This window comes from Macaca nemestrina, chromosome 15, assembly GCF_043159975.1.
Source record: "Macaca nemestrina isolate mMacNem1 chromosome 15, mMacNem.hap1, whole genome shotgun sequence".
Lineage (NCBI taxonomy): Eukaryota > Metazoa > Chordata > Mammalia > Primates > Cercopithecidae > Macaca > Macaca nemestrina.
This window is the reverse complement of record NC_092139.1, coordinates 93,917,338-93,941,422: the sequence shown is the minus strand read 5'-3', so window position 1 is coordinate 93,941,422 and position 24,085 is coordinate 93,917,338. Positions and strand designations below refer to the sequence as shown.

General features: G+C 46.9%; 1 protein-coding gene across 11 annotated transcripts in view; it reads right to left on the bottom strand.

Annotated features, from left to right (window-relative positions):
• Nucleotides 1-24,085, bottom strand: part of LOC105495710 (seizure related 6 homolog like) — a 215,873-nt gene that overhangs the window by 44,182 nt on the left and 147,606 nt on the right. The window lies entirely within an intron of this gene.

Sequence of the window (24,085 nt, the reverse complement as noted above, 5' to 3'; positions counted from 1 at the left end):
AGGCTGGGGCTATGACCTGCATCTTTCATTCTTCTTCAATGCAGAACATGCTGACAGCTTGCTAATTACAACTTGCATCTTTATATAAGGTGAAATGATCTCTCCATTTATCATGGGACAAATTCCTCAAAGTCAACTGAGTTATCCATTACGTTTAAGGGGTAGGGCAGAGGTGGGATGGAGGCACCTTATTTATGAGACATACTCAAACCTGTCACCATTCATACCGTTAAAGGATGACACATTTTCAAAGACTCCAATGCAAGAAAGTACCTTGACACTAAATAATTAAACCACAATGGACAGTTAATAATCCAGAAATCACTTCAATATACCACAGAAACATGTGCCATCTTAGACATGCTAGATACAATTGATCTCTAATTGAAAGAATGCCAGAAAATTCACCTTTGGCTTCATCCATCATGGACAGATATAAACTCATATTTCTTTCTTTCCTTTTTTCTTATTTCCCTCTCTCTATCTTCTCTCTCTCATGTCTTTCTCCTTTTCTTGTCTCCTTCTCCTTAATTAATTTTTTTTTGAGCATTTACTATGAGCCAGGCACTGTGCTGCACTCAGAAGGGTCACAGAGTAGTGATCTATTTAGATTTGTAAGCCAGGGATTGTGGAAGGAGTTATAATCAAAGTAAGGACAGAGAAAATAAGGAGAAACTGAGATTGGGGGCTTCCTGGAAGCCTTCCTGGAGGAGGTGATGTTTCTTGCTCTGAAGCCTCAAGAAGGAGTAGGAGACCCCGAGGCAGATAAACAGAGAGCAGGGAGTCCAGGTGCAGTGGCTTACACCTGTAATCCCAGCACTTTTGGAGGCTGAGGTGGGAGGATTGTTTGAGGCCAGGAGTTGAAGACCATTCTGGGCAACAAAGAGAGACCCTGTCTCTACAAAAAAAAGAAAAAAAAGAAAAGAAAAGAAAGTCCGTGCATGGTAGCTCATGCCTATAATCCCAGCACTTTGGGAGGCCAAGGCAGGCAGATCACGAGGACAAGAGATCAAAACCAGCCTGGCCAACATGGTGAAACCCCATCTCTACTAAAAATACAAAAAAAAAAAAAAAAAAAAATTAGCCAGGTGTGGTGGCAGATGCCTGTAGTCCCAGCTACTCAGAAGGCTGAGGCAGGAGAATCACTTGAACCCAGGAGGTGGAGGTTGCAGTGAGCCAAGATTGTGCCACTGCACTCCAGCGTGGGCAGAGAAGCGAGACCCCATCTCAAAAACAAAAACAAACAAACAAACAAAAATTCTGGTGTGGTGGTGCACCTCTGTAGTCCTAGCTTCTCAGGAGGCTGAGGCAGGAGGACTGCTTGAGCCCAGAAGTTTGAGGCTATAGTGAGCTATGATTGTGCTATTGTATTCCAGCCTGGGCAACAGAGCGAGAACCCATCTCACAAAACAAAACAAAACAAAACAAAAAACAAAACAAAACAATAAATGGTAGGGAGAAGGCAGAGGGAAGAAAGGAGTAAGACTATGTTTCCTAAAGGAATTTTCCCAGTGGTCATTGTGTCTGGGGTATGGGGATAGGCATAGGAGCCTGCAGAGTTCTGCAGGGATTAGACCAGGAAGGGCTTAAATTGCCAAGCTTCGACATTTGGACATCATCTTACAGGAGATGGGGAGACACTGAAGGGTTTTATATAGGAACTGCATGACTGAGCAATTCAGTGCCAGAGGAGAGGTGTTCCAGGAAACGGCCCTGAGCAGAGTTCCCGAAACTGATGCAGACTGACAGTGGCTCTCCCTGCTGATAGCTTCATCCAATGGCCAACGGTGGTGTTTGCTGCTAGTCTGGGAATAGGGAGGCGAGATGGCAACTATCCATGTTGGTGTTTCAGGTGGTCAGAACGAAACAACAGAAACACAAAGAAAGGTATCGAAAGTTTGCTTCCGGGAGGCAGGGATTGTATTTTATTCACCCTAATACCTTCCACCATAGTTCCTCATGTAAAGTTGCTCTAAGGGGTGGCTTAGGGAGATTTTGATTGCCCCCCAAATTTTCATCAGTTTCCCCTATGCTACTCCCAAAACGTCTTCTTCAAATAAAAGCTATCTGCTTGCTTTGCACACATGTCTTCCAGACAAAGCCCCAGACTCCTCCTACCCCCTGACAGTTTTTAACTAGATTGAAACCCCTAAACCTTTGCCATATTGAAATTCTGGAGTTGCCACTTTTTTCTTGCACACAGTAGGTGCTCAATAAATGCTAAGGTATGAAAGAGCCTGCCAGAGAGTCTACTTGACAGCGAAAAGAGTGAGACTGATGTCAACTTTGGACCTATGGTAGGGAAGGACGTCTTTAGCTCTAAGTACCATGAAAACATCGATTGTTCATGAAAGTGCTGGATTAGACTAGTGTGAAACATGGTAGATGGCAGATATATTCCTTAAGCCGACTTCACAGCTGATCCACTGGTAACAGTAGTTTACAGACAATGTGCATCTTGGCTTTATTCTTTCACTTCAATGACAAAATGCAGTAACAGCATCTTCAAGGGTGTAGGTAGCTTTCATTTTAAAACCATACGGCAACTCTTTGTTCTCCATAAAATAGGATGGAGCGATGTGCTGGGAAAAGCACACTGGCTTGGAAATCATAAAGCTTTGGCTTGATTCTCAGCTTTGTCACTGTCATGGAAGGTATGTGGTTTTTCTGAAATTTCTTATCTGTGAATCAGCCTTAATATTCCTTGTCTATGTCATGAGCTCTGGGGATAAGGTGAGGCAGGCAGAATGTCTGGACTCAAATTCCAGCTTCACCGTTAGCACCTGAGCAAGCTTGGTGAGGTCATTTGAATGTTATGTTGTTATATTCCACTTTCATTTTTGGCATCATCATCATTACCATCACCATCATCACTATCGTCATCCTCATCATCATCACCATCATCCTTCTTTGGATTTCTGTTTCTGCCAAATGACATCAGATGATTTATGTCAGTGGTTTTCAACTAGGGGCAGTTTTCCTCACAGGTGACATTTGGCAATGTCTGGAAACATATTTTTCCTAACTGGGTGGGTACCATGGGTGAGTGGAGGCCAGGGATGCTGTTAAACATACTGCAGTGCACAAGACGGTCCCTCACCCCAAAAAAGTATCTAGTCCAAAATGTCAATAGGGCTAAACTTGAGAAACCATGACTTACATAAATGCACATTGTAAACTGTGTGCAACAAACTATTAAATGCAATTTATCCTGTTGTCCTGAAATTTTAGCAGTGGCTCCCTAAGCTAAGAACAAGACAATAGGTGCAGTGCATTCCCACTTTCCAAAGAGAGATACTTGGCTGTTGATTGCATTTGGATTCTCCAGATGCAGAGATCAAGCAAAGATACAAATGTCTTTTGAAGTCTGGCTTGTCTGGGAGGCCATCCCAGGCAGCACTGGTGGGCAAATGAGACAAGATGAAGGGAAGGACTCAATGAAGAGTGCATTGATGAGCAGGTTTCACTGTGCATTTTGGGTTCAGTCCTGCAGGAAATTTAGAGATGGTGCAGAACACATCCATTGGGAGAAGGAGCTGGGGTATTTATCCTCCAGTTCCCATCCTTTATTGACTGAGGGCTGCTCCTGGATGTGTTGAGTCCCTAACACTTCTGGCCTGCCCATGTGACCACATGGCATCAGAGAAAGGCTGGAGAAGTGGACAGGGGCTTGCAGTAGGAAGTCATTATGGGCACATGGTGGCAAGTATTGCACGGTTTAGACAGAGTACCAATGGCATCATCTACTACCATTGATGCAGCTCTTACAGTCTGAGCCCTTCTTCCCACCTCTAGCTTATATAAGAGAAGGAGAAGAATGCATTGGGCCATTGAGGAGGCTGGCAGGAAGGACTGTCTTGAGGGGAGCGGTCACTGTGGGGCATAATAGGAGGAAGGGTAGAATGTGTATCACCCTCACATTAAGCCTAGTGAGGAGGGCTTCAAGGGAACTCTTCGTGACTTGGCAGGTGCCTTTCTTTTGTGGCTTGGATAACAGTGGCTGGATTTGATGCTCAGTAAGATAAATGATAAAGTCAGACTGGGGCTGCGTGCCTGCCTCTGGGCAGAGCAAGGAGAATAAAAATGGGTATTGACAGTGAGCATCCCATCGCTGATGACAGTAGGGATATGATCTATGTTTTCTGGGTCTAGTTGTGAACTTTGCAGGCAGAAGCCAACTATAGGTCTCCTTACAAGTGGCCTTGTACTGAAAGGGTGATAGAACCCCAGCAAAGGGGAAAGTTAAGAGCAGCTGGGCTTAGGAGACTTTCCCACATTGAACACCCTGTAAAAGACAAAAAAGTCAGCATTCTATATATTCTGTAACATAACAGTGTAGCCAAACTAGGGTCTCCTGTTCCCTTACCTCCCTTGCCTGTTGTCTGCAAAATTCCCTGCCAGAGGAGCACTGTGGCGGGAGGGATGAAGTTTCAAAATGAATGATACTTAGGGTTATAAGATTTTCAGACTGGACTGCACTTATTGTTACCAGAAGACCTATGAAAACGCAGCTTTCACCCAGAGGAAAAAAAATAATATAGGATGTGCCTGAAGGGTCACTGGGAGAAAGAATCAAGTTACTCTCTGCCTCATTCTTCTGAATCTGCTTTTTTGACAGACTGGTTCCAATTATGTACACAGAGGCTGGCAATTTAGTTTTTTCCCCTCAATGCAAAGAGAAGCCTTCATTTTCACTTACTCATCCATGTATTTACCAAGTGCATTTCGTGCCCCTGGAATCGGACCATTGTAAGCAACCAAGATGAAAATGTGTTGAGTTCACTGCAGGGAGAGCCACGGGGCAGAGCGTGGTTTTCCGCTGAGGTCTGAATTGAGATGTCAGCTAGATACGATCCAAGGAGGCGCTGGGAAAGCGGGATGGCAGTTTGACTCCAGGATGAAGGGGAGATGGAGAGATGCAGGCACGCTTGGTCTGACTGTGATGGGGAGTGGCAGGATCCCCTCTGGGAGAATCCCATAGGACCACAGAGCTTCCCAAGACCAGACCCTGCCCACTCCAGCCCCCCTCAGGTGCCAGAGTGAAAGGCTTTCCACAGGCACAAAGCGTGAGCTCCTGGTGGAAGACCTCAGCTCCCATCTCCCCCTCTACAGTCCACCTCTGTCTTCTTGGTCACTGTCGCATGCTATGCTCAGACCATCAACACCTTTCTCTTGGGCCGTTGGACAGCACCTCGGTGGTTTCCTGACCTCATCCTCACCTGGCCCTGATACTCCTCCCCTTAGCAGCCAGATGAATCTTTCCAGAAAGTAAATCGGATCTGTTCCCTCAACAGATGAATGAATGAGCAAAATACGGTCTATTTGTGCAGTGGAGTTATTATTCAGCCATAAAAAGGAATGCAGCAGTGGCCCACGTGCAGCACGGGTGAACCTCGAAAACATGACACGCAGAGAAAGAAGCCAGCCCTGAAAAGCCACCTATTGAATGACTCCATTTATAAGGAATATCCAGAATAGGGAAATCCACAGAGAGAGAAGGCAGATGGGTGGTTATCAAGGGTTACGGGGTGAGGAGAAGTATGCGGAACAATTGCTCAATTGGTATGGAATTTGTTTTTGGGGTGATGGAAATGTTTTGGCGCTAGATAGAAGTGTTGGTTGCACAACATTGTAAATGTACCACACACATAGATACATATGTTGTATATCTTAAAATGACTAATTGTATGTTGTATGAATTTCACCTCAATTAAAAAAAAATCTTAGGATAGAGTGCAAACTTCTAACCCTAGTCTCAAGGTTCTGTAGGTCTATCTTTTGCATTACTCCCTGCCCCATCCCTGCCGCCTTATTTCTGACTCTCTCTTCCAAGCCATTATTTTACCTCCAACCAGACTGCATTGCTCACCAGTCTTTCCAAAGCACGATGCTCTTGGCGACCTCTGGGACTTTCCACATTCCCTTCCCCGTGCCCTGAATTCTCCACCTGGGAAACTCCTACCCACCCCTTAGTTTCAGCCTTCCATGATTCACTATTGCACAGAGCCCTCAGCATCCCCTTCTGGTCTGGGCTACAGCCCTTGTGATCACCCTCCTTATGGAGCTCAGTCAGCACTCAGGGCTCCGTTGGTCTGGGGATGCTTGTCTGCAGCAGATCAGGAGCTCCCTGAGGCCCTAGGGCTCAGCACCATGCTGAGTGTGTGTCTCTGGTGAACCAGTGCCAGCTCAGGGCATAGGGCCAGGTTTTGGGCTCAGCTCTTGCACAGAGTGGACTGTGGCTTTGACCCCAACCCCTACCTAGGACCCTAACCCCAACTGGACTCTTCCCTGCTCCAACTTTGGGAAGGGGACTTCTCTCAGCCAGTGCCCTGGCTGCTTTCAGCACTTGCTCCCCAGGGGTTAAGTTGAAAACTTCGATATCAGAGGGAGGTTGACCCAAGGGATTTCTGCCCCGCCTGCCTCTAGGGCTCCTTGTTGGTCATGCCTTCATTCTTCTTGGATATGCAGGTCACCAGAGTCGAGTCCGATGCCACCTGACACCCTGCATGCCTGAGAGACCACTCCAAAGCCAACCCACTGGCTTGTCCAGCTTGTCTAACCTCCTCTCCTTCCCCAAAATGACCCTGCTCTGGTCACATTCTGTGGCCCCTACAAGGTCCTGAGCAGCCATTTGTGGACATGCCATTTAGTGTTCCCACTTCTGGCTGCTTCCTTTAACTCCTGCCTTTCTCAGGGCAGTGAAAACACCGGTCCCATTGGATAGCTGAGAAAGCATTTCCCAGGACCCACATTTAGCTTTTGAATAACAACAGTGCTGTCTGCCAAGTATCAAGCATTCAAACAACCTCACAAAGTAGGACTTGCTCCTTTATGCACATAGGGAAACTGAGGCTCAACCAGGAATGTCAGGGTTCAAACCTAGGTCTGTTGATGCCACAGCTTGAGATCTGAACCACAATTTTATACAACAGCCCATGAAAGCTACATATACACGTTTTCAAGAAGTGTGCCCCGACTGAGTCTTGTATCAGAAAACATGACTTAAAAAACCACATATAAAATTTTCATTATAGCTGGGCATGGTGGTTCATGCTTGTGATCCCAGCGCTTTGGGAGGCCAAGACTGGAGGATCACTTGAGTTCAGCGGTTCAAGATTGGCCTGGGCAACATAGTGAAACCCCCATCTCTATAAAAAATAAAAACATTAGACAGGCACGGTGGCATATGCCTGTGGTCCCAGCTACTCGGGAGGCTGAGATGGGGAGATCACTTGAGCACTGGCGGTTGAGGCTGCAGTGAGCTTTGATTGCACCACTGTACTCCAGCATGGGTGACACAGTGAGATGCTGTCTCAAAAAACAAAACAAAACAAAAAAACAACACACACACACAAAAAAAAAACCCCAACAACAATCAAACAAAAAACAAAACAAACAAACAAAAAATCTGGACCGGGCACGGTGGCTCACACGTGTAATTCCAGCACTTTGGGAGGCCAAGGTTGGTGGGTCACCTGAGGTCAGGAGTTCAAGACCAGCTTGGCCAATATGGTGAAACCCCATCTCTACAAAAAGTATAAAAATAAACTGGGCATGGTAGCATGCGCTTGTAGTCCCAGCTACTTGGGAGGCTGAGGTAGGAGAATTGCTTGAACCTGGGATGTGGAGGTTGCAGTGAGCTGAGATCACGTCACTGCACTCCAGCCTGGGCAACAGAGTGAGACTCTGTCTCAAAAAAAAAAAAATTCTGTGGAATGAGAACATCCCTTTCTACCCCTCCAATCCTAGTGTGCCTGTTGTGTTCTTGTGATATCACTGCTAATGTTGGTTTGATTAAACCTGTGATTTCCAACTTTTTTCCCCAACTAAGGTAATATTGCTCTCTATGAGCTTCCTATTTTTTTTTTCATTTAAAAAAATGCTTCCAATTTATTTATTTCTAGTTTTTAATTAACACATAATTGTACATATTTATTAGGTACAAAGTGATATCTCGTTACATAGTAAAATGTGTACTAATCAATTCAGGGTAGTTAGCATATCTATCACCTTAGACATCAATCATTTCTTTGTGTTGGGAACACTGAAAATCCTCTCTTCCAGCTATTTGAAAATATACAACCAATTATTGTTAACTGTCGTCACCCTACAGTGTTATAGAACACTAGAAGCTATTCCTCCTTTCTAGCTGTGATTTTTGTATTACAGACTTCTTTTTTTTTTAAATTAAATTAAAAATTATTTTTGAGACACAGTCTTGCTCTGTCGCCCAGGCTGGAGTGCAGTGGTGTGGTCTCAGCTCATTGCAACCCCCACCCTCTGGGTTTAAGCGATTCTCCTGCCTCAGCCTCCCAAGTAGCTGGGATTACAGGCACGTGCCACCACGCCCGGCTAATTTTTGTGCTTTTTAGTGGAGGCAGGGTTTCATTGGCTGGGCTGGGCTGGTCTCAAACTCCTGACCTCAGGTGATCTGCCTGCCTTGGCCTCCCAAAGTGCTGGGATACAGGCTTGAGCCACCGCGCCCAGCCCAGACTTCTTGTTTTAAAAAGATTTTGTCTCCCTAACATTTTACATTTCTTGGTAACAAATATTCTTTGTGTTTTGTTCATGGTTATTATTGATCAGGTATAACGGAGTTTGCAATAAAATCAGTGTTAATCTAGTTACTTAGTCTGGGTGGCTTAATTTTGATAGATAAGAGGTTTCTGTTATGGTTTTTGAAATATTTAGAAAGATCTGGGGAAAGATACATAAGAAAGTAATTGCATTTAGGGAGGAGAGCCAGGGAGGGGCTGTTTGCTGGGGAAGGATGGGAAACTCAATTTTCACAGTAGACTCTTTTGTACCTTTGAATTTTGAATCATGTGAATGTAGTACCTCTTCAAAAAGGATAAAAACAGCCTAAGGGACCCTCATTGCTTTCACTGGGGTCTAGAGGGTGGAAGAGGTGAGGATAGAACGCAAATTAGAATCTGACACAGACCAGCGAAGCCATCTCGGGTAATGTAATCCTTCTCCTCACCTGCAGAGGGCAGTGCATGCCTAAGCATGGAATGGGCTGACTTCCCGGAGGTGCCCTTTTTACCCCAACCAATCAGGAGCCTGGATATGGGGAGTAGGTGGTAGGTGAGGTTGGTAACTATTGAACTAGAGTCAATATTCCAGAGAGGGCATAGAAAGGCATGATGAGCAAGCCCCCTTTCTTTTCCTTATTCCTTTCTAAACAAACGGTTGACCCTTGGCTTAGAAATCTTGCCTTTAAAAGGCTTTTTCGAGCCTCATTCACAGGACGATTTTAGGTAGGCAAACATACTTTAAAATGTCTAATGTTTATGCATTTCTTTAAATGCGAATTAGAAAAATATATAAATATATGGTTTGCACATCAAACTTCTAATTTCATGGACATTATTTTGGTTGGAGTAAGCCAAGGGAAAAGGCAAGCCAATTTACATGCATTTTCGGAAAAACAAAAACGGTAACACAAAAAGAAGTAGCTGGTAATAGAACCGGACTGTGGAAACCGCAAAAATTAGCCCACAGACTCAAGTCCAGTTTCTCAGCCTGACCTCCCAGGAAGTCCACAGCTGGGTCTCAGCCCATCTCTTGCTGTCTCAAACACCCAGTACACCAAGCCCCTTGCAGCCCCTAGACCCTTAAAGTCTCCATCTTTCTTGCCTTAGCTCATGCTGGTCTCTCTACCTCGAAAGCCCTCTTCTCTCTTCTCTGCTAGACAACACCTTACTAATTCCCCAGGATCCCTCTGTCCACCCTGCATTTACAGCTATGTAATAATTAGCTAAGGTTTTCAAGTGCTTTTCAAAGCACTTTACATGCACCATTTCATCTTATCCTCGGACTAACCCCGTAAGTATGACTATTCACACCCATTTCACAGATAAGCCTACTGAGGTGCCCAGAGGTGAGGAAACATGCTCACGCTCAAACAGCTGGTTATATAGCAGTGTCAGAATCCAAACAGATGTTTCTGGAAGACAAAGCCTGAGCAACAGACCAGCAACCTTCATCTGCCTGTATTGGCTCCCTGAAGTCACATGTCTTTACCCCGATTCCTGGAGGCCATCCAGGACTTGGCACAGGTGAACTAAAGGTCACTTAAATGAAGGAATGACAGCGAATTTATGTCCATTTTCCAGATGAGGAAACTGAGGCTCAGGAGAATTAAATGACTTTCCTAAGAAAACACTATCTTGCACTTCAGGCAAGATCTTTACGGAACAGTAGAGATACTGATGAAATAAATCATAGGATCTAAAGGAAAGAAAAACAAGAATCAAAACCTGTAAATTCAGTTGTATGCATTAAAACTTTGATAAAATATTTGTAGTTTTTTTTTTTTTGAAGGCCTTAGAAGGGACATGTTTAAAGTTGTTTTGTATCTGTTTTCTCATCTGATCCCCTTACCCACATAGTCAGGTGGTCAGAGAAAAAAACGTTATGAATCCCATTTTACAGAGGAGTAGACTGAGCCCCAAAGGCCCAGATCCTAAGGCCTCTGTGCTCCTTTCAGATGCGGCACAACTTTGCCAGGCACCTCTCAGCACCACAGAATTGCCTAGGGACCTTTGACCCAGTGAAACCCAATTAAATTTGCTTTCAATGTAATTTGATAAAATGGCAGACAGGACAAGAAACCATGTCAGCTCCAGGGAGGACGTAGAAAACCAGTATCTTTGGCTCCCTAATAGGACACTTTAAAACACACAAAAATGATGACTTTTCTTTTTGTTTCTTTTTTTCTTTTTTTTAAGATGGTGTTTCACTCTGTCATCCAGGCTGGAGTGCAAAGGCATGATCTTGGCTCACTGCAACCTCCGCCTCCCGGGTTCAAGCTATTTTCCAGCTTTAGCCTCCCAAGCAGCTGGGACTACAGGCACCTGCCACCGTCCCTGGCTAATTTTTGTATTTTTAGTAGAGACGGGGTTTCACCGTGTTAGCCAGGATGGTCTCGAACTTTTGACCTCAGATGATCCACCCGCCTTGGCCTCCCAAAATGCTGGGATTACAGGCTTGAGCCACCGTGCCTGGCCTGTTTTCTTAGTCTCTTCTTTGTTCTTTCTTTCTTCCTTTCCTTCCACCCTCTCTTCCTCCCCATTTCTCTCCAAAAATATTCACCAAAACGCTTGTCTACTCCAGGCTGTGAACCCACTACCCCATGGTTCTCAATCCTGGCTGCACATCAGAATCCCTGGGGAGATTTAAAAACTCCTGATCCCAGGCTGCACTCCAGACAAATCAGGCCATCAGAAACTCTGGGGGTGGAGACTGGGCATTAGTGTCGCTTAAAACTCCCATCCCCAGGGGGTTCCCCGGGCAGCTGGGACCGAGGGCCGCAGACCCGGAGTTTTCAGCCTGAATGAGACACAGCCCTGATTTCAGAGAGGCTCCCAGTCTCCATCGCCTTTCTTCTTTTCTTCCTTTTCTCCATTTCCTCCTCCTTTCTCCCTTTTCTCAATTTCCTTCTTATTCTCAAAGAGAAAAAGAGTAGGAAAGAGATTCCCGTTCTCGGCCTGCCATCCCTCTGGGCCTGCCGCCACAGGCAGCTTAAGCAGTTTCTCATTTCCACGTCCCTGGACTGAGCCATCTCTGAAGGCAGCGGGCGACGCTCTGGCAAGGTCACTGATAATGTTTTACACCCAGAACCATGACCAGGAAACCCCAACAGCTCCCCAGATGCTTTGCCTACAAAGACGGCTGTCCTTAACTACCCTGGTGTTTCACCTCCAGCTCAGGAGGCAGCATTAAGAGAACAGGTTCAAATTCTAGCTGGAGGACCTTGAGGAAGCAGATTAGCCTTTCTGAGCCTCAGTGTTCCCACCTGTAAAATGGGGATAATGTTGAGAGCCGTAAATGACAATTAATGTCAGGAATTCCACTACGAGAGTATTTTTCCTCTATTACAAAAACTATTTATAAGGAACTAGGCACCCTGCTGAGGGGCAAGGGCGGGGTGGCAACAAATCCTGGCATGACGAGACCTCAGTAAGGGTCTTTCTGACCTGTGACTGGACAAGAGGCTTCCCAGCCCGGGTCTCAGTTTCCCCAGATGCAAATCTCAGAATACACAAATTGCAAAAAAGTCCATTAACAATGGTCATGACCAAGCCACTACATGCTTCTCTCTGTGGAGCAGGCTGGATCCACACACTTTCCCCATTTCCCCATTCAATATCAAGGAAGGGGTTGATCTGGGGATACAAGGCTTTAGAAATAGGCTGCTGAGGCCTGAGTTTTCCAGACCTAGGGGTGACCCCAGATGGCATCTGTGGCCCTTCCAGGAATTTCCTCTGTGGCATTGCCCACATTGCTTCCTTTTTCCGTATGTAAGCTTCCCCAGTTTTATAAAACACGGAGTGGAACCCAGGGTCGTCTACATTCCGGGGCATCTAAGTCAGGGTGCGAGAGCTCGCCTCGAGGGACACGTGATCGGCTGGTGAGGTTGGATGTGTGTGTGGCAGTATGTGTGTGTGTGGTGTGTGGCGTGGTGTGTGTGATGTGTGTAGTGTCAGGTGGTGTGTGTGTCGTGTGTCATGTGGTATGTGTGGTGTGTGTGTGGTGTGTGTTTAGCGTCATGTGGTGTGTGTGTGTGGTGTGTGTGTGGTGTGTGTGGTGTGTGTTTAGTGTCATGTGGTGTGTGTGTTGGGTGTGTGGTGTGTGTAGTGTCATGTGGCATGTGTGGTGTGTGTGTGCTGGTGTGGTGTGTGGTGTGTGTGTGCACGGGTGTCTGTGGTGTGTGTAGTGTCATGTGGTGTGTGCATGGGTGTGTGTGTGTTATGTATGTGGTGTGTGTACGATGTGTGTAGTGTCATGTGGTGTGTGGTGTGTGTGGTGTGTGTGTGGTGTATGTAGTGTCATGTGGTGCATAGTGTGTATGGGGGTGTGTGTTGTGTGTGTTAGACTGTGTGGTGTGTGTAGCATTGTGTGGTGTGTGTGTTGTGTGTAGTGTCATGTGGTGTGGCATGTGTGGAGTGTGTGTGGTGTGTGTGTGGTGTGTGTTAGGGTGTGTGGTGTGTGTAGTGTCATGTGTTGTGTGTGTGTTAGGGCGTGTGGTGTGTGTAGTGTTGTGTGGTGTGTGTGTGGTGTGTGTTAGGGTGTGTGGTATGTGTAGCATTGTGTAGTGTGTGTGGTGTGTGTGTGGGTGTATGTGTGTGGTGTGTGTAGTGTTGTGTGTTGTGTGTGTTGTGTGTGTGGGTGTATGTGTGTGGTGTGTGTAGTGTTGTGTGGTGTGTGTGTGGTGTGTGGTATATACTACCGCACACACACAGACACGCACGTGTGCAGAGGGCGGTGGGCCAGGGCTCTGCATTGCTGGAAGAAGAGTTGACGGAGCTTTTCCCAGCAGAAGCTGGCAGTGGCTGGGGTCGCCGCCTCCTGCCGTTCTGCATCTGCATCGTGCACATACTCTTGAAGGCCTCCCCTGGAGAAAGCCTCGGTGTGGCCAATCCGAGCAGCCAGAACACCCCCAGGAAACTGTACGCAGGGGCCGCCCCCACCTGTCGTGGGAACTCCTCCAGGAAAACCGAACCCTTTGAAACCTGGAGGGCTTGTCCCAGCTTCTCCCCGGAAGGCCCCAGAGGGGCTTGCAGGAGCTTCCCCAGGCCTTGGCCATCACAGGACCAGGCCTGGGTCATCACAGGACCAGGCCAGACCAGTGCTGCTGCCCATCTGCCTCCTGCCTGGCTTCCTGCCACCTCCACCCACCTCTGCCTTCCTCCCAGGGGTGCTGTCTAAGTGGCAGGTCTGACTACACTGCTTGCTTGCTCAGCTCTCAAGGGAGGGTGGCTGCCCTCAGGATGAAGTCGGTTCTACTCTGTGAAGCAGGGTTGAGGGGTGATGAGAGGTGTGAGGCTGGCACTCCTGGGTCTAAGTGGCGAGCCATTTTACCCCTCCGAGGAGGAATGCTGTTCTCATCTATTACATGGAGAACACATCATGTGACTCTCCTAGGTAGCTTTGAGAATTAACTAAGAGGTAACGTGCTCAGAACAGAGCTTGGCACAAAGGTAAGGGCATGTGGGTGTTTTGGCACCACAGTAATCCATGTGAGTGATTATTGTCATCTCCAGACCTCTGATAATTGGATGCAACTCTAGCCACATGGTGTGCCCGCAATAAACACTCGTTGAATAGTAAGTGCAGGAGGACAGTGCATGTCAGGGACTCGTAAAACAAGCAGTCGTATCTCCCTAAGATGTCAGGTCTAATTGCATTAGAATGCCTTGAGTTTGTAGGGGGCGCACCAATAAGGCAATGTCCAGCTCAGACAGAGAGCAGGTCTCCTCCCGAGTAGGCTCTTGCAATCACCAAGGTGAGAAGAGCGTGGCGTGGCTGAGGAGCAGAACACAGGCATGAGTTGGTGGAGGACCTACCCGTGGTGCTTGTGTTTCCAAGTTACCACCGCAATCCCCTGCAAATCGTGGGGAAGAGGAAGGTAATCATTTAGGTGGGATACCTGGGTAAGAACTGTGTATGGATTCTCTTCATTCCTACTGTAACACTCAAACTGCAAGCTCAGAGGGATCAATGTGTGTGTGTGTGTGTGTGTGTGTGTGTGTGTGTGTGTGTTGTGTGTGTGATTATGCAAACGAGCTCAGTTTGTACACAGGACCATGGGCCATGGGAGGAATTAATCGTCATCACAGCTGCCAATTAAATTGTTGAGTGTGTGTAATGTACCAAGCCCTTGCCAAGTGCTTCTGCACATGGTATAATTTCATCATCTCAGGAACTCGAAGAGATGGGTGCCACTGTTATTTTCATTTGAAAGATGAAAGAAACCGAGGCCCAGAGAAGTGGGGTGACTTCATCCAAGGTCACACAGCCACTCAGTGGAAGAATTGAGACTAGAACCCAAGACTTCTTACTGTAGGTGAAGGCTTCTTCCTGTCCCTGAAGGAATTCAAGATCGTTCCAGAGTGTCTCCCACATGCTGAAAGCCTCACGTAGGGAAAGAAACGTTTTCTGAGTCTTCTCTATGCCAGGCACCAAGCCCTAGGTGCAAATCTTATCTCTTATTCTTCCTAGCTGTGAGATTTTACACAAGTTCCTTCAGCTCTCTGAGCCTCAGTTTCCTCATCTGTAAAATGGGGATAATGATGCTCAGACCTCATGGGATCATTGTACACAGTGATATCATTTGGAACTTTGGGCTGGAACCAGGAGACCTGAGTTCTAGTCTCCACTCTTCTGTGGTCATGGTAGCTTGAGAGCAAAGATGATCCCAAAGCTTGGCCCCTCTCTGTATCCACACCATATCTCTGGGCTGGGCCTTGCTTTGTGGCTTGCCATAGGATATGGCAGATGCACTGCTGTGCCACTTCCTAGTCTGGGCTCAAGAGGCTTTGAATGTTGCTTCTCCATTTCTTGAAACCCTGGCCAGTCACCACGGAAACAAGCCCAAGCTAGCAATTGGAGGATGAGAGGCACCTGGAGCAGAGATCCGTGTCTATGTCAATCCCAGTCTATGCCCACCTAGACCACGACAGCCAACCCACCCACAAATACGTGAAGAAGGCCAGTGGCCGCCCAGAGACCCATCTGCGAACCCAGCTAAGACCAGAAGCACCACGCTGACCTGTAGACTCATGAACAGAAATACATGCCTGCTGTTTGATGCCAGTGAGTTTGGGATGGTTTGTTATACGGCAATAGCTGACTGATACAGTGGTCTTGGGGCAATGTCTTCCCATCTCTAGGCCTCAATTTCCTCATTTGCAACATGATGGAATTTGGGCTCTATGAACTTTTCTGCTCCTTTTCTAATGCCTTCGAACTTTTGGCTCCAGGGAAATCCTGTCTCCTCTTTGCTAATGGGCCAGAAAATCTGAGTTCAGCCAGTTTTATTTTTGTCGCGGGCATTTCTCCTGTTATTTTTGCTGATATCTGGAAATCTATTCTCCCAGGGCTAATGTCCTCAACTCTTGAATCTCCCTCCTCCTTGCCTGGCTCTCAGGTAGAAGTCTTACAGTCCAAAGCAGCTATATCTCTGTTTGAAGAACTGAAGTGCCTCTGGAGAAGGCACTTAATTTTTAGGGCTTGGAATTAACTTAGCACAGAACAGGTTGGCAGCGGCTGAAGAGGACTGTTCCGCAGCTATCAATCATATGGTTACCTGGGTTTGTTATTAGGCCTTTTTATTTCCTGGTTAGAGAACTGTGCTGGGGCTCACAAACAGGGAGCAACGTTGGGAACTTTGCGGAGGAGCAAAGGCAGGCACGCTGGAGCCTGGTTGAGACTTTTTCCCTGCAGAGATAGATGTATGTTCGCAGCAGATGTCCAGGAAACAGGGAGCAGGAAACATTCTGAGCCTCAATTTCTTCTTCTGTAAGATGGAGCTGGGAATTTCTCCCATGTGGAGCACTTTGCTACCTTTGTGTGTGTGTGTGTGTGTGTGTGTGTGTGTGGTTACAAACTGGCTTTGGTCTTAGAGACCTGGGTTCAAGTCTCTAAGACCATCTCTGACTTACACACATTCTAGTTGTGTGACCTTGGGCAAGCAGTTTCATCTCTCTCAGCCTCAGTTTCTTCATCTGCACAAAGGAGTAGTCATACTGACATGATGTAGATATTGCATAGGGTACTGATACTGCATTGGAGAGTGAAATGAGTTACTATAGGTAAAGAAAGCACGTAAAGACTGGCACGTTGTAAGTACTCAATGAATGTCAGATGTTGGTCTTTCATCATCATCAATGAGATAATGTGTGCCTGTATTTATCATAAAGTCTGGGATATAGTAGGGGTAAAAATAGTGTTAGCTATGGTTATCTGCCTATCTTGTGTCAGAAACCTTATGTTATTTGTTATTTTAACTTTTACATGACTTAATTAATTTACACACCCACCTCCTCTCTCTCTCTCTCTCTCTCTCTCTTTTTAGAAACAGGGTCTCACTATGTTGCCCAAGGTGGTCTCAACACCTGAGCTCAGGTGATCCTCCCACCTCAGCCTCTCAAGTAGCTGGGACCACAGCTGCATGCCACCATGTCTGGCTAATTTTTAAATTATTTGCAGAGACGGGGTCTTGCTTTGTTGCCCAGGCTGGTCTTGAACTCCTGGGCTCAAGTGATCCTCCCACCTTGGCTTCCAAAAGTGCTGGAATTACAGGCATGAGCCACTGTGCCCAGCCTTACCGTCTCTTTCATTCAACAGATATTTATCAAGCACTTTCTTTGTACCAGACACTGGGGATAAAGTGAACAAAATATCCCATTGTGGGGGCAGGCACCATCACCTTCAATAATCTGTCTGAGGCCACAGAGCTGGTGAACATCAGGATGGACTCACATACGCCTCTTTTTGACTCTAGATGCTTTTATGTCTCCTTGGCCGTAAGGTGTCTTCAAGGTTGTGGCCCCTGTGCTGAGCTCTTGTGGCCACAAGCAGGTTGTCTTTCTGGTCCTCTCTTGCTGTGTGATACTTGCTAAGCTTGGGGCCCCTCTCGGATCTTCTATTCCACGAAGACTTCACCAATGTTAGTTCCCTTATTTTCCTTTCCGTAATTTATTTTGAGAGTTGGGGAGGGCGTGGGGGGAGAGAATAAATGAGAGAGAGAGGAGAGCAATATGAGAAGTCCCTTAGGATGTCAGTTTCTGTTCAGTTGTGTTTTTAGGGTAAGAGGCAGATTTCTGATGGAGCTGGGAGGGATACATGGTGGGTTAGGGCGGCATTTGGGGTGTAAAGAAGGTTTAGCCTGAGGGCTCCTGACTCATCCCAAGCTGATGCACCCTCCTTCTTTCCTCCATCCAACAATGAGGGCAGATGGTTCTCACTGATGCTGTGGTTCGGAGCATTTGTTCCATGCCTAATGGTCACTGTCATCACTGCTTGAATCCTTTGCTTATGACACTTTTCTCCCATTAACTCCGGGCAACTGGCACTCTTCAAGATTCCTTCTGGATGTCACCTTCTCAGGGACATTTCCATAATTCACAGAGATAAATCTAGTTCCCGTCTACCTCCCCAACTCCCTCTCCAAGCCACAGGACTTTGCTTACATTTGCCATGTTGTCTGTTTATGGCTGTATGTCCCTTCGTGAACTTTGAGTCCCTACAGGCCTGGGAGCCTTCTTGCGTCATTGCTGCATTGCCGAGACACACAGCTGGTGCCCCGAAAGCTGTTCAAGTCAGTGGAAGTGGAGGCTATGGTGTGGGCTCCATCTTTGCTAGCTGTGTGACCTGAGGAAGCCACGTAACCTCTCTGTGCTCTCATGACCCAATCCATAAAGTGGTAATGATAATATCTGCCTTATCTGAGGATTCCTGATAATAGTAGTCTCCATTTGTGAAGCACCAACTACGTGCCAGATAACATGCAATGTGCTTGGCATACATTATCTCTAATTTGGGTAATTACCCTTCTGTAATTATCTCTACCCACATTAGCTCTAATTTATGTCATTATTATCTCTGCATAATAATGTTCACATTTATTATTGCTCACGGACCTAAACGATGCAGCTCAGGGTCCACCTAGCACATAGTAGGTTTTTAATAAATGGTAACTAATTAGAACCGCCATGCCCATGGTATCAACAGACTGCCCAGTAGACAAAGAGGGCTAGAGATCCCCTCTCGCCTGGCACATGTGGCTTACGTCCTCATTCATGACTCAGCAGACAGCTAAGTCATGCGCCTACTATGGGCCACCTACCCAGCTCGGTCTGCAGTGCAAACTCCCTCCTCCTCGTCGATGTGAAAAATAACAATTGCAAACACTTAGGAGGGCTGAGGGGCCTGGAGGACGGAATTATTTTTACTATCAAACCCAAATTGGTTTACTAAAACTGTCAGTGGAAAACCAAGCAAGATAAATTAAACCCAGCAGCTCTTGGGCCTCACGTAACCCTGGCTGTTGAGATGCTATTTTCACTCCCTCTGTGGGAGGGAGGAGGTGCCAAGTCCAGATGCCACTCTGCCAAGCGTGTGCCAAGCTTGTCGGCGTGAGCCTCGGGCTGGTGACCAGAGGACGCAGCTCCCTTCTGCAAAGCTTTAATCTCTTTAAGTGCTTAAACCCTTTTCCTGCTGCCCAATTTGGGGAAGCCCAGACTCCCTAATGTGGCCTTCAAGGCATGGCTGAGTCCCACTCACTGCCAGGCTGTCCTACTTCATGGATGCGTCCTTGAACTCCAGACACACAGGGTCTTGGAGACATGGCAAGTGGGGTGAAAGTCCAAGCTCCACCAGCTTCTAGCTGTGCGATCACAGGCACTCTCCCAACACCCCGAGCCTCAGTTTACTCATCTGGAAAATGGAGATAACAACAGAACCCAAGGCATGTGCTTGTCGTGAAGATGTCTAGGATGTAAATGCTTGGGATATCCTAAGTGCTCAGCAAATATTAAATATCATGGACAGTTAAGAAGGGAGCTGTGCTTTCCTGCCTCTGGACCTTAGCACATGTTGTTCCTTTTGGCTGGAACACTGTTCCCCTCCATCTCTGCCCATCTTCTCTCTGGCTTTCAGGTCTTAGCATAGATCGGGGTTTCTCTGCTTCAACACCATTGATATTTTGGGTCAGCTCATTCTTTGTGGTGGGTATTGTCCTGTGCATTGTCGGATGCATAGCAGCATCCCTGGCCTGTCACCAGTAGATGCTGGCGGTGCTGTCCACCCCACCCTCCAGTTGTCCCAACCAGAAGTGCCTCCAGACATTGGCAAGTGTCCCCTGGTACAAGATAGCTCCTGGTTGAGAAAAACTGACTTAGACTTTACTGTTCTCAGAACAGCTTCTCCCTCACATTCTCAGCCAGGCTCACCTTCCCTCACTCTGGGCCCCCAGAGGGCTGTATTTCCTCTTGCTGGTGCTGTGTCAGCCTACGACATGGCTCCCCAAGGGCAGGGCTGCATCTGTTTTGCTCACTGCCAGGGCCCAGCCTCAATACCTGCTACATAGTGGATGCTCAATAAATATTTGTGGAATCGAATTAAACTTGCTCAGTGACAAAAATGACAGTCCTCACATGTCCATGATGATTAAAACTGGGACTGAATCGATTTTGATATCACTGCAAATCCTAAGGCCCCGGGATGACGCTGGCTGCTTGTCCTAACGCAAGTCATGACAGCTGCCTTGGGGAGGGCGATGCCCCCCTTATTGGCCCCATTCTGAGCCTGTCTGTGGTTCCATCATCACTTCCTACTTGGCTTAGTGTCCAGTGCTCAGAATATCCGGGAGAATGAAATAGGCTTCCCAAGCGCCATGGCACTTGGTCCCTGAACTCTGCCAGCATATCCCGGCATCGCTGGATTGGGGGACCTTGAAGTCCCCCTCCCGCTAGATATTCTGATTCTCAGGTCTGTGATGACACATCTTTTGACACCATAACCCTATAAAATGTTCTCTTGGGGAGTCCTCCTACTTCTGTTATTTAATACTTTACTTGATAATTTTTAGCCAAATTTATTTCTTATCAACCCAGGTTCCTTGTCATGTAACAAACCTGTATTTATTAAAAAAATGGAGGCCACATCCCCAGAAAGTCTTTCCATATTTTTCTGACCCTCTTTCTTTCTTTCCCTCCATGTGCATCATAGCCAGCAGAACACAAATTTGGGTTCGAATTCTCCCTTTGAAGCCTCATGTCTGTATGATCGTACAAGCTATATTTATTTCATTGGCTTTTATTTATTAAGCACCTACAATGGGCCATGCACTGGTCTATATGTTAGGGTTACAGCAGTGAATAAGACAGAAAATAAGCTCCTGCTCTTCTCATGGAGGTGACGTTCCAGGTGGAGGTGGTGGGAGTTGAAATACTTCAAGATATACTACAATGTGTAGTGCGTTGGGTGGTGGCGAGGGCTCTGGAAGTGAAGCAAAGTCAGAGGATGGAGAGTTGGGGAGCAAGCTCTGCAGATATTTGAGGCAGAGCATCCCAATGGCAGAGGAGACAGCAGTGCAAAGGCCCTGAGGTATGCGTGTGGAATGCCAAGAAGGCGAATATGGTCGAATATACCATACAGAAAGGAGAAGAGAGGAATAAAGTGATGCTGGAGATGTAACCAGAGCTAGATCCCGTAGGGCCTTTTGTGAGAACACTGGCTTTACCTCCGAATAAAACAGGGAGCTATTGCAGAACTTCAAGCAGAGCATGGGTGATATGACTTAGGTTGTAACAGGATCACTCAGAGTGTTGGTTAAAAAGAGCCCAGAGCGGGCAAAAGTAGGAACGAGGATACCTCAAAGGCCATTGCAATAATCCCGGGAAGACACGGGGGTGGCTTGGACCCTGCAGGTGGCAGTGGAGGTATCAGAACTGCTTGGACTCTGGGAAGACTTTGACTTTTGAGTAGAAGCAACAGGATTTCCTGAAGATTTGGTCACAGGGTATGGGAGAAAGAGAAAGGTCCGGTTCACAGTGAGTGTGCTGGGCTGGGGGCAGGCTCATACGGGCTTGTGAGAGCTAATGGTTACACGTCCAGGCATTTGGAGAGCCTGTTGTCATTACGTTGTTAGCTTGAAACGGGTCATAGTGGGAGTATTTACACCGCGGAAATTGACAGATGCTACCAATTGGGGTGTGGCCTACTGTGCCCCCAACTTGCTAAAAAAGCCAGCACTCCACTGAGCCAGAATAACACCAAGGGTTCTGTTTCTGTTGTTGTTTGTTTGAATTTTTCCCCAAGCGGCAGGTGGAATAGATCATACCTTACACATATGGGAAAGATGGGGTAAAATAGGTATAATAGATAAATAAATATCTCCCTATAAATAGATATAAGGAGGGAGAATCAGGAGTTTGACTTAGAATACGTTTAATTTGAGATGCCTCTTAGACATCCAAGTGAACTGGTGAGGAAGCAAGAGGATATAATTAAATGTAATAGTTGCACCTACTTCATGGGATTAATCCAAAGAGCAAATAATACAATTTATTTTTAACTTACACAAGGTAAAAATTAATGTTAGTAAAGACCTTGAAAATAGTAAGTGCTTCAAAACATGCATTTCTTCATTGCTGCAACGAGAAAGGAGCTAAATCCTTCAATCACCTTAATCGTTTGCAAGAGTGGCAAACTGATGGCCCTCAGTTTGGATGCAGCCAGTAGGCACTTTTTTTTTTTTTTTTGAAGGAGGGGATGCTATTTTTAAAAATTGAATTTATGACCGGGGGCAGTGGCTCATGCCTGTAATCCCAGCACTTTGGGAGGCGCAGGCGGGCAGATCAACTGAGGTCAGGAGTTTGAGACCAGCCTGGCCAACATGGTGAAACCCCATCTCTATTAAAAATACAAAAATTAGCCAGGTGTGGTGGCGCACACCTGTAATCCCAACGACTCGGGAGGCTGAGGCAGGAGAATCGCTTGAACCTGGGAGTTGGAGGTTGCAGTGAGCTGAGACGGCACCACTGCATTCCAGCCTGGGTGACAGTGAGACTCTGTCGCAAAAAATAAAATAAAATAAAATAAAATAAAAATTGAATTTAAATGATTTTAGATAGGGCATGTACTTCCTAATTCATCACAGATCCCTCCCCTCCATATAATCTCACACCAGCTCTAAATCCTGTATTTATGTTGCCTGGCCCTTCATGATTTTGAATTTGCATCTACCCTTGATTCAAGGCAGCCCATCATTTTGCAGAGGAGGAATCTAAGGCCCAGAGAGGCTAGGTGCTGGGTCCAGGGCTGCTGAGGGCATGGAGTATCAGGGCAGGGAGGCAGGAAACTGAGGGTCCTCTCTCCTAGTCAACGCTCAATCTACGACTGCGAAAATGTTCAGAAGACAGAAAGTCTGCCCCCGCTGCAAGGGCTCCCTTGCTGATGCTAACACCAGTGGCCTGGCTTTGGGGAAGCTTTAATTGCTTGAGATTCCCAGATCGGCTGCCCCATCGCATGCATGCTTAGTGGTAGAAATAAAACCCAATCTGGTGTCAGGCTGAAGGTTAATTGAATATTTGATGCCTAGAGATGATGAAAGTAAAGATTCCCATTTTCTTGTTTCCTCCTCCAGACCTCTGGCACCAAAGGGAGATGTGGGCCCGACTTATTTAAGCAAAACCACCCATCTGGGAGGCTTCCTGTGAGGCGAGAAGAGGAGAGCCAAGCAGAAGAGGGGGGATTATAGATGACTTCATGGGGCCTAGAGCTGGGCGGGATCTTCTGCCAGAGAAGCCAAGAACTCAGGAGTTTGTCGTACCTTCTCTTGGCTGAAGACAGGTGGTTTTCCTGGTAACTTCTGGGGAAAGGAATTCATAAGCTGGAACCATAAATTTGTATTTATGGACAAGGACAAGGGGGCAACACAGAAGGCTTCCTAAGGGATGCAGCCTTAGAATAAAGTTTTCTATGTGAAGCTTCAGCTAAGAAGACCCCAGAGCTTCCCTTGGATCCATTCCCTCTGTAGCCCCTACCCACCTGCCATGCTTTGCTCCAGCCACGTTAAACTTTATGCCATTAAGTGGGTCACACTCTCTCATTTCCAGGCTTATAGATGCTTTGCAGATGCCCTTATCATGTAGGTAGGACATGCTGCTGCTGCTGCTGCTTCTCCTTCTCCTTCTCCTTCTCCTTCTTCCTCTTCCCCTTCCCCTTCTCCTTCTCCTTCTCCTTCTCCTTCTCCTTCTCCTTCTCCTTCTCCTTCTCCTTCTCCTTCCTTCTCCTTCTCCTTCTCCTCCTCCTCCTCCACCTCCTTCTCTTCCTCCTTCTTCTTTTCTTTTTCTTTCTTTCTTTCTTTTTTTTTTCTGAGACAGAGTCTCACTCTGTCACCCAGGCTGGAGTGCAGTGGCGTGATCTCGGCTTACCACAATCTCCACCTCCCAGGTTCAGGTGATTCTCTTGCCTCAGCCTCCTGAATAGCTGAGGTTACAGGTGCCCACCGCAACGCCTGGCTAAGTTTTGTATTTTTAGTAGAGGCGGGGTTTCACCATGTTGGCTAGGCTGGTCTTGAACTCCTGACCTCAAATGATCCACCCACCTCGGCCTCCCAAAGTGCTGGGATTACAAGCGTGAGCCACCATGCCTGGCCGGGGCATTCTTCTTTTCCCCCCATCACCTGCCTACCTTCTCTTTCATGGTATTATAGAAGTCACTTCTTCCTGGGAGCCCTCCTGATTTCACTCAGGTGCCCTCACCTGCCTGTCACTGCTCCTTTCACACTGCA